The sequence below is a fragment of the Dasypus novemcinctus genome, chromosome 26 (assembly GCF_030445035.2).
Source record: "Dasypus novemcinctus isolate mDasNov1 chromosome 26, mDasNov1.1.hap2, whole genome shotgun sequence".
NCBI lineage: Eukaryota > Metazoa > Chordata > Mammalia > Cingulata > Dasypodidae > Dasypus > Dasypus novemcinctus.
The window spans coordinates 12,571,034-12,581,274 of NC_080698.1; positions in this window are offsets into that span (position 1 = coordinate 12,571,034).

The following is a 10,241-nucleotide window of genomic DNA, read 5'->3' on the forward strand; positions in this document are numbered from 1 at the left end:
CCAAAATGTCTCATCAGCCTAGTAAGACTGCTGCTTTTGACCAAATTCTATTTCTCTTTGTATGCTTCTGCAAATTGGGATGTATCCTCAATGGAAAAGCCAGTTAAATACAGAAGTTACTTAGTTTGCTTTTCTTCTGCTTAGTATTATTTTCTCTCTTGTTTCTGCATGTTTTTGGTTGTGTCATAATACATTTGTTTAAAATTTTTGTTTAATGTTTTTAATTGTCATAAACGAGGATGAGTTTGACACAGGCTACACAGTCTTTATTAGAACAGGATTGTTTTTAACCACTGTAAATGATTTATTCTGCCTGGGTTCCTAAAAATTATTTCTTTATTCTTTTTTTCCCTTATTTTTAAAGAAGCTTTAGATTACATAGGTGTTACATTGCTAATATAGGGGATTCCCATATACCCCACTCCTCTCCCTCCCACACTTTCCCCCTTTAACAACATCTTTCATTAGTGTGGTACATTTATTACAATAGGAATTTCTTTATTCTTGAAATTTAATAACTTAATCAGGGTTTATTTATTGAACATTTTGTATCAAAATTTCCCAGGACATTATATACTCTTTTGATCTTGAGATCATGCTTCTTTTCCCCATTTTAGAGAATTTTGCTTAATTATATCGAATTACTTTTGTTTCATTTGTTAAGTTTTGAGAACCAGTTATCCTTCTGTTGAGTTTTCATTGTGTATCTTCTATTTGTATTAGTATTTCTTGTATTGCTTTATTTCCTTGTATTTTTAATTTCTATTCAATGGATTATATTAAGTCCTTCACTTATATCAGTAATTGTAATCCAATTTTCAGCCTGAGTAGATTGCATTGCTCTTTCCCAACTTTCCTTTCTTTCCAACTGGGAAGAGAATTATACTTCTCTTGCTCCACTGAAGTGAGTATTGGCCATGTGATTTTCTTTGACCAGTGGAACATGAAAAGAGTGGCATGGCTTACTTCAAGGCAGCAGATTTAAGAGCCAGTTGATGTTTCACATACATTCTTGACAACTAGCAATATTACAGGTGGCAATTGCTCCATCAGCCTGACTTCCAGAGTGACTATTTCATGGAGCAAATCCCAACTGACCTTCAATGGACATGTGGTATGAGTAAGAAATAAACTTTTGTTGTTCTAAGCTACTGAAATGTGAGGTTGTTTGTTACCACATAATTACTCGGTCCATCCTAACTTATACATAGTGTCTCTCTTTTCTCTTGGATCCTATGACATCCCACCTCTTCTCCTTCTCAGTGCTTGCTTAGTTGTTTGGAAGTTTGAAGAGGAGTCTTGGGGCAGAGTGGCAAAAACACAGTTCACTTGTCCATGGTTGCTGATGTCTTCTCTTCTGCAGAGTGCATCACTGTCCTACTAGTGTCCCTCAATATATGAGCTTGGCTCCCCCCCATGCCTACCTTTTACAAAGGCTGGACTCTTACCTCTTCTTTGGGGTTGCATCAGGACTGCACTGCTCCTAGAACACTCACACCTTGCCTCTCAGTTACTCCAGACACTACCCTCTGCCTGCCCCTCCCCACCCCCACTGGCAGTGCAGGACTTCAAGTTCATATGAGGAATACGAGAATCCTATAAGCTTTAGAAATATGTGCACTTCCCTAAACGTGCTTCCAGATAAAGGAGAAAGGGAATGGGCCTGGGCTGGGAACTTGAATTATGGCTCTGCTATTAATTAGAACTAGACAGGGCCTCAACATTTGATTTGGACAGTTTCAGTGCATATGGCCATCATCAGGTCAGAGCAGGGACAATAGGCAGAGTGAGAAGCCTACACTGAAAACCTTTCCCAGGAAGTGAGGAGGCAGAGGAGTTTGAGCCCTTGAATTAAGGTACACCAAACCAGGTTAGATCTTTACTGGGGACAGAAGACACAATGCCTCTTCTTGCCAGCCCTTTGGATTGATGATCTCAGTATCGAACTGCCAGTGAGTGGCTGTGAAAGGAAAGTGGAGATCTGGCAGATTAGGCATTGTCAGAGGTCTTGGAAGATGAAGATGGCATTGAGCACCTAGTGTATTGCCAGTGGATGCTCCATATACAGACCAAAGACTGCAGCTTGTCTTGCTATATATAGGCAATCAGAGGTTCCCATCTCTTCACCAGGTGCCTTGCCATCATTATTCTACCACCTGGATGAATGACCCAGGCTCTGAGGGCCATGTGCAGCAGTGTCCAACAGACCAGTGCATACACCACCAGGCCTGTATCTTCTCGGCCTTCCTTGCCTTTTTGGTGCACTTCTCTAGGAAGCGGTAAGAGAAGCCACTCAGGGAACTTCCTGATACCCACCTCAGCCCCAGGGGCTCCATGGAAGGATTCTGGATTTTCCATCTTAAAAGTCAGTCCTTCCTCATAGAGTTCAGGGGAGTTATCAGGACACTATCTTGGAGCCAGGAGACCAGGGTGGTGACTGCCTTTCCTACTATGGGCACATCACCTTGTTTTCTGAGGTTTATCTTCCTGTGTTTTCTATCTTTTGGGTATGTGGATCTGAAGGACACTGCAAGTGTGAAGAACTTCCTTGGACCAGCCTTCATAATTGTTGGTCACATCTCTTCTGTCTACAATTCACTCCTATTTTCCCTCCTCTCTTATGGCTAACCTTGCGAGTTCCAGCCCAAGGCATGTGGCTTCCCATATGCTGCACACAGGATTCACCCAGAAGGCATTGTGCCTTTCTTAGCTTTTCCTCATATTCTCTTTTCTTGATCCTCACCCCTTTACTCTCATTTCCTTACCACATATATTTAGTTTAGGCCTTCCATATCCAGCTCCTTCTAATCCCTGGTTTTGCCCCCCACCTCCCATCCCTTATTCATACCTTGCTAGATGGCCCACCACCATTCATTCTCCCTCTGTCATCCAAAACATATCTCCTAGTGTGAGATGGATGAGAGGGAGTGGGGGGATGAGAGGCCACTGCTGGGCTGTTTCTTGCTTATGAAAGACTCCATGTCTACAGAAAGACTCAACTCTGTGCCCTGGGATTCCAAGGGTCCAAAGTCAAATAGTTACTATTTATCTCTGTAGAGCTTCCATGTATCTTTTATTTCTGCTTCAACAGATTCACTCACCTATTCCGCTGCTATAGGTTTGCGTCTTTAGTGTCTTCAGTTCTAATCATAATGCATTAATCAATTTCATTAATCATTATATGAATGAGTAGAAGGGAGATTCCCTGTAGCTTCCTATCCTATCTCAGGATTTAAGAAGGCAGATGATATCCCAGTCTAGAGGAGAGCACCTGGGTGGATCTGATCATCGCTCTGCATGAAAGTCAACACTCATGTGCTTCCTGGAAGTGGCAGGAAGGAAGGAAGAGGTAATTTATGAAATCATAATCATGGCTGTGACACAGGGTTTATTATACCTACCAAACAGCTGAGTTTCCTTGAACCAGTTCCCTGGAGTACATGTAATGTGTATCCATTTCCCTTAACCGGATATGAATCAGAGACCAGAATGGAAGTACAGGGCTTCTGAGTCCCATCTCACAGGTTTCCTCCTCCCTTGTGGCCCATCCAAGTCCACTTGTCGGCAGCTTGGGATGATAGAGATATTGGTAACATAGTCCTCTCTTGGGCCTTCTCAGACTCAGGCCTTTACTGTCTTCTTTTGAACTGGGTTTATTGACTTCCATCTGCTTCCCTGTCCTATAGCTGCCAGCACCTTCCCAGTCTTTTGTCCTTGCCACTTCTTATGCAAGCCCACAGGCCCTAGAACAGAACCTGGAGCACAGATGTTTTGTTATATTTGTACAATGAATGAACGACCCTTCTATTTTCTGGATTTTGTCCACTAGTGATTGTACCCCCAGCTTCGTGATTCTCTAGAAGGACTCAAAGGAATCATCATATAGACGTACTCATGACTAAGATTTATTTCAGCAAAAGGATGCGAAGCAAGGTCAGCCAAGGGAAAGGACACATGGATTGAAGTTCCAGAGGAAACTAGATGCAAGCTCCCAAGAGCCTTCTCCCAGTGAAGCCAGAAAGAATATGCTTAATTCCTCCAGCAATGAGTTGCTACAGCATGTGTGAAGTGCTGTCTTCTAGGAAAGATAGCTTGAGCCTAGGAGTCTAGGCTTCTTATTGGGGGTCAGTGAAGTCACGTAGTCATCCTCTGCTTAACATGTTCCAAAATTCCAGACTTACAAAAGGAACCCAGTAAGATTATACATAAATCACATTGCTTTTATAAATGGTTTATGCACAGTAAATTACCCGTCAGAACTGGGGAACATTCCTATAATCTAAGTTCCCAGATGCCAGCCAAAACTTGATCTTATAAGCAGGCTCTTTTAAGGATAGTATTTTCAGGCCTGCTGGGAACAAAAAGAGCAACATCGGAGAGGTGCCTAACTTACAGTTTCATATGGTATACAACACAAGACCCTGGGTTTAGTCACCTTAATATGGAAGCTGGAGCTGGAACCTGTTTTTTTTTTTTGTTGTTGTTTGTTTGTTTTTGTTTTTGTTGTTGTTTGTTTGTTGTTTGTTAGTAAAAAAAAGATTTATTTTATTTATTTCTCTCCCCTTACCCCCATTGTCTGCTCTCTTTGTCCATTCGCTGTGTGTTTTTCTTTTTTTAAAAATAATTTTCTTTTTATTTTATTTTGTCTTTATTTTTTTAATATTACATTCAAAAAATATGAGGTCCCCATATAGGAACCTGTTTTATTATCTCATGGCTGGTGCCTCCATCGATTTCCAGAGGAGGCCAACCCATCCTGGCCAGCACCTGGTAGATGTACAAGTGCTTCCAGGACTTCCTGGATGACCAGGTTCTCCTGGACATTTATGTGCCTACCTATGGGTCCACCATAAGTATAGACATGGGTCATGGCTTTGATGAAATGGTCATGAGGAAGTTTTGCTATTTTTCAATTGACTTCAAGGAAAAGTATCACACAGGTGAGGCTGCATGATAAGGCCAATTGCAGTGATCAGTGAGATATTGGAAATGCTCTGGAATACAAGCAATAGAATTGCAGGAAGACTGGCATTCCAGAGGCCTGAACTGGAAGAGATGCTGATCTAGAACTTAGAACTTTGTGGACCTCCTCTGTTGTGCTCTTTTGTGTTTCTCTGCTTCTTGTTACTTTCTTTTCATACTACCAACTAAATAGTATCTTCATCTTCTCTCTATGAGCTTTCTCTACTTTATGGCTTTAGTTTTCTCAGACTGCTCATGGCCCATTCTCTGTCTGATGGAATCTGAGCTATGAGAAGACTCAGCACCTAATGCTCAATGATACTTTTCGTATTTATAAACAAATTCCAACTCATGAGAGTCTGAGTGACCTAAATAGTCCTTACTGGACAGAGCTTTCCATGCCATACCATCTTGTAATGGATTGGCTGTGCTTGAATCAAGTATAATGGGTTCTGGTTGGCATGAGGAAGGTTGGGTCACAAAGTACAAAACGTTTGTCCATACATGGGTTATTTCCACCTGTAGAGTCTGAGGACAGAGATATTTCCCTTAGAGAGGGGTGTAGGCCTGGCCAAACTGAGTTTGAAAAAACTGTCTATTAGGCTCTTAGGTTTCCAGCCACATAGCGGCCTAGGTATCCTGACCAATTCCCATGTCGAAATGATTTAAAGTGTAGTATTAAAATCTTAAATTATATATTTAAATACTTTGATTAGGTTTCAAGATAGAAAACAACACTCCTGGAAAAAACTAATCAAAAGTCAGATTTCATAGAGGTAAGTGGAACTGTGAAGTTGGCTTTTGTCTTGAGGGCGTTTGCCCAACCACATGACCTTGAGATCTGATGGATTCAGCCTTCTGGGGACTCAGGGGACAAGTGACCCTGCCCAAGGTGGAAGTCAAATGGGATATCTTCCCTCATAAAGCTGGGATTCCAAAGTACTATGTCTTCAGTATAAGAGTCAATTATAAATAACCTCCTTCCCCACAAACCCTGAACACTGCAAAGAAAATTTCCTTAATAGAACCTTAGTTCTGAGTAGAAGAATAAAAATGTAAGAATTTATATCCCTCAAGCCATCCCTTCTGTAGGTTTGCAGGCCAAATTCACTCTACATACATGGTTCAAAAAACCTCAAAGTGAGGTTTTTAGTTTATAATATTTCTGGACTGGTTGTCTGCCTAGACATCTGACAGAAGCAACAAAATACTCTCTGGAGGAGCCTATCTTCATTCCAGACATCAAGGAGTCCCCACTGATAAAATGAGCAGATTTCATTTTAAAAATCTCTAAACACACTAGGACACAAAGCACTGTGAGTGAAAACCAGCAGGAATATATCTGCAAAGACTTCAGATATTGGATTGTCAAACCTAGAAATAAAGTATTTATATGTCATATGTATAAAGACATGAAAGACAAATGAAAAAAGTTTATTGGAAAAGAAGAAACTATAAATAATGATGAAGCATATTTAGAAACAAACTCCATAGAATTTATAGAAATGAAAAAGTACAAAGACTTAAATAGAGTGGGCCTTACTTGGTAATTATGCTCCCCAGTGTTAACAGAGTTAGACTCATTTATAGTTTCCTTACACATGACTCTTCTGCTCTTTTTATTTGAACCTATAATTAGCACTATTCTTGTTAAATATATGTCCCAAAGACATAAATTGTTGGTCCATTCATGTGCCAGTTGAACCCTGAATCTCAGCAATGCAACACCTACTCTCCAGTTCATTGGACTAACCATAATAAAATGATGGACAATGCTCATCCCAAGGAACAGAGAGTGTCTGCAATTGCAAGCAAGGTAGTTCCATCCATCTGTTCCATGGGACATAAGCCCCCTCTCACTTAGAGACAGAGTAGGCATCACCATCCCCAAATCCTCAAGATTGGGGAATGAACACTGAACTGAAGTAGATTTATTATTATTCTAGCAATGCAAGAAATTTTATCATTGATAAAAAGACAGTGGCCACCAAAGGTTCTGAGTGGAGGGAGAGGGAAGAATTGGTGCAATATGGGGGCATTTTCAGGACATTGGAATTGTCCTGCTTGACACTGCAATGACAGATACAGGCCATTATATATTTTGTCATAACTGACAAAATTCTGTGGGATAGAGTATAAAGTATAATGTAAACTATAGTCCATGGGTAGTAGCAATATTTCAATATGTGTTCATCAATTGTAACAAATGTACCATACTAATGAAGGATGTTGTTAATGCGGGAAAATGTGTGTGTGGTGGGGCATATGGGAATCCCCTATATTTTTTATGTAACATTTATATAATCTAAAGCTTATTTAAAAATAAAAAAAGCAAATAAAAAACAAATTGGAAATCTAATGGATGGCTTAATAGTAGATTAGACACAGCTGAAGAGTAATGTAGGATAGAGGCAGTAAGTGAATAAATAATGGCAATTATTGAATTGATGACAGACAACAATGCAGATTTAAGAAGTTAAAATAATCCCAAGCATGAAAACACATCAAATGAAGCTCTAGAATATATAAAAAAAAACAACACAAAGAAAAGGTCTTAAAACTCAGCTAGGGATTACTTTCTAAGAACTGATAATTATACTAACAGCAGACTTTTATATAGCAACAATGAAAGCCAGAATGTGATGAAACGATACCCTCAATATGCTGAGGGAAATAGTTGTCAATGAAATATCCTATACTATGTGAAAATATATTTCAAAATTAGGCAGAAATGATATGTCCAGTCATATAAATGATGAGAGAGTTGACCAACATGTGATTCTCATTAAAGGAAATTCCACAGCTTAAATGGGAGGTCTGAGAGTCAAGCAGGAATGAGGAGAAAAGAATTGTTAAATACGGGACAAACATAAACAAACACTGATTATATGAAACAGCAGTAATAAATATATTTTGGGTTATAAAGAAACTCGATTGAATTAAAATAAAAATCAATAATATAAACTGGGTGGTAGGGAGTAAATAGAATTAAAACGTTTTAAGATTTTAAAATTGTTAGCAGCTAAGTATATATATTAAGTATATAGGTAATTTCTAAAGTAATCAAATCATAGTGGTGTAGTTTCTAAATTTGTGGAGGGAAAAAGTGGAAAGTGAAACTGCTAATAAAAGAAAAAAGTGGGTCAATGGAAAGCACAAAGTAATATGGTAGAAATAAGTCTAAATAGATCAGTTATTATAATAAATGAGAATGGATTAAATGATCCAGTGAAGAAACAAAGAATGTCACACTAGATTAAAGAATAGATCTAGATATATGCAGTTGACAAAAAATACATTTGTAACATAATGATACCAAAAGGTTGAAATTAATATCTCTCCATTTGCCTAGATTCTTTAAAATTTCTCACAGCTACATTTTGTAGCTCTGGTGTACAAATCTTGCACTTCTTTTGTTAAATTTATTTCTAAGTACTGTCTTCTTTTTAATGCTATTGTGAATGAAGTCGTCTTAATTTCAGTTTTGGATTGTTTATTGTGAAATACAATTGATTTTTGTATATTGATCTTATATCTTGCAAGCTTAATACTCTATTGTTCAGGTAGTTTTTTTGTGCGTTATTCAGGATTTTCTATATAGATGATCATGTCATCTATGAATTAAGACAGTTTTACTTTCTAATATAATTGGCTGCCTTTAATTTTCTCCTTCCCTCCCTCCCTTCCTTCCTTTTATTCTTCCTCTTTTTAATTTCTTAAAAAAATTTTTGTTTTATTACATTGGCTATAACCTCCAATATAATTGTAATACAAATGGAGAGAGCAAACATCCTTGCATTTTTCTTGATCTTAGGGGGAATGTATTCAGTTTTTCACTATTGAGTATGATATTAGTTGTAGCTTTTTTATAGTTCTGTTTTATCCGTTAAGGATGTTACCTTCTATTAATATTCCTAGTTTGTTGAGAATAATTTTGTTTTCTTGAAAGGGTGTTGGATTTTGTTAAATGCTTTTCTGTGCCTATTGAAATGATCATGCTTTTTTTGTCCTTTATTCTGCTAATACAACATATTGCATTAATTTATCTTTTTTGACATACAAAAAGACAAGCTATATTTATTTAACTCAAGTTTTCATATAAGAAATTGAGGGAAGCGGGCTTGACCCAGTGGTTAGGGCATCCGTTTACCAGATGGGAGGTCTGCGGTTCAAACCCCGGGCCTCCTTGACCCGTGTGGAGCTGGCCCATGTGTAGTGCTGATGCGCGCAAGGAGTGCTGTGCCACGCAGGGGTGTCTCCCGTGCAAGGGAGCCCCCACGCGCAAGGAGTGCGCCCCGTAAGGAGAGCCACCCAGAGCGAAAGAAAGTTCAGCCTGCCCAAGAATGGCACCGCCCACACGAGGAGCTGACACAACAAGATGACGCAACAAAAAGAAACACAGATTCCCATGCCACTGACAACAACAGAAGTGGACAAAGAAGATGCAGCGAGTAGACACAGAGAACAGACAGCCGGGGCCGGGAGTGGGGGGGAAGGGGAGAGAAATAAATAAATAAATAAATCTTTAAAAAAAAAAAAAGAAATTAAACAAAATGATCCCTAGGTGAAGACATTATCAAAAAGTGTTGGGAAACGGACTTGGCCCAGTGGTTAGGGCATCCGTCTACCACATGGGAGGTCCGCGGTTCAAATCCCGGACCTCCTTGACCTGTGTGGAGCTGGCCCATGCGCAGTGCTGATGCATGCAAGGAATGCCCTGCCACGCAGGGGTGTTCCCCGCGTAGGGGAGCCCCACGCGCAAGGAGTGCACCCCGTAAGGAGAGCCGCCCAGCGTAAAAGAAAGTGCAGCCTGCCTAGGAATGGCGCCGCACACACTTCCTGTGCCGCTGACGACAACAGAAGCAGACAAAGAAACAAGACGCAGCAAATAGACACAGAGAACAGACAACCGGGGGAGGGGGGAAATTAAATAATAAATAAATCTTAAAAAAAAAAAAGTGTTAACATTGTTTAATGTACCCCTTCAGTGTACAGAAGTAGGAAAAAAAAAACTTATAAAAGTGAAACAATAAGAGAATGACCATTTTTAGAGTGGGTTTACTTAGTATATGGAGTAAAAAAATCCATATAGGTTAAATAGAAAATAATAAATGAACCTACTAGTTTCCTACAGGGGATGGGAATCCAGCTGATGTGTTGAAGTCTCAGAGATCTCTTCAGATTTGGGGATCACTCTTCAGCAATTATGAAACAGCCATAGGTACTCCCATAATTCACGGCTCCCTCCTTTCCCTCAGCTATTTTAACTGCTAAAAGAG